We start from the raw sequence: 573 nt of genomic DNA, 5'->3' as shown, positions 1-573 counted from the left end.
CGGGGGCACAGGGCCTGGGGCCCTGGAGCCACCGCCCCCGCTTCGGGGCACCTGGAGCCCCGCAGGGGCAGATGCAGGGCGGCCACGCCACCTCCGAGCCTGCCGTGGCCAGCCCTGGGCGCAGGAAGCCCAGGTCCAAGGGTAGCTGGGCAGAGGCCCCGGGAGCACTGGCCTCTGGGTTCCCAGAAGGGGCGGGGCTGGAGGGCCCCGTGCCAGGAGCCGGCCTCGGGGGGCGCCGGGCCGCAGGGGCCCCCTGCCGCCGCGATCTCGGGCCCCCACGACCTCGCCTGTGCCGGGCAGGGCCCCACTGCCGCACATCGGGGCAGTCCTGACCGAGGAGCTGGGGGGGCCCGGACGGGGCTGGGGGCCCGGGGAGCCGCTCAGGCCAGGGGGCCAGGTCTCCCTGGGGCCAGGTCTCCCAGCCAGGGGTGGCACACTCAGGGCCCCCAGGAGGCGAGTCTGGAGGGACAGCCGCCGGCTGTCCACCCAACGCCCACCGCGAGCGGGCCCAGACCCCAAGGGCCTGCGCCCCGCGATCTGTGGGCTGCGGACGCGTGTCCAGCTCACCTGCTC

Source organism: Condylura cristata, unplaced genomic scaffold (assembly GCF_000260355.1).
Source record: "Condylura cristata isolate star-nosed mole 26May11 unplaced genomic scaffold, ConCri1.0 scaffold00054, whole genome shotgun sequence".
Classification (NCBI taxonomy): domain Eukaryota; kingdom Metazoa; phylum Chordata; class Mammalia; order Eulipotyphla; family Talpidae; genus Condylura; species Condylura cristata.
Note: the sequence above shows the minus strand (reverse complement) of the source record.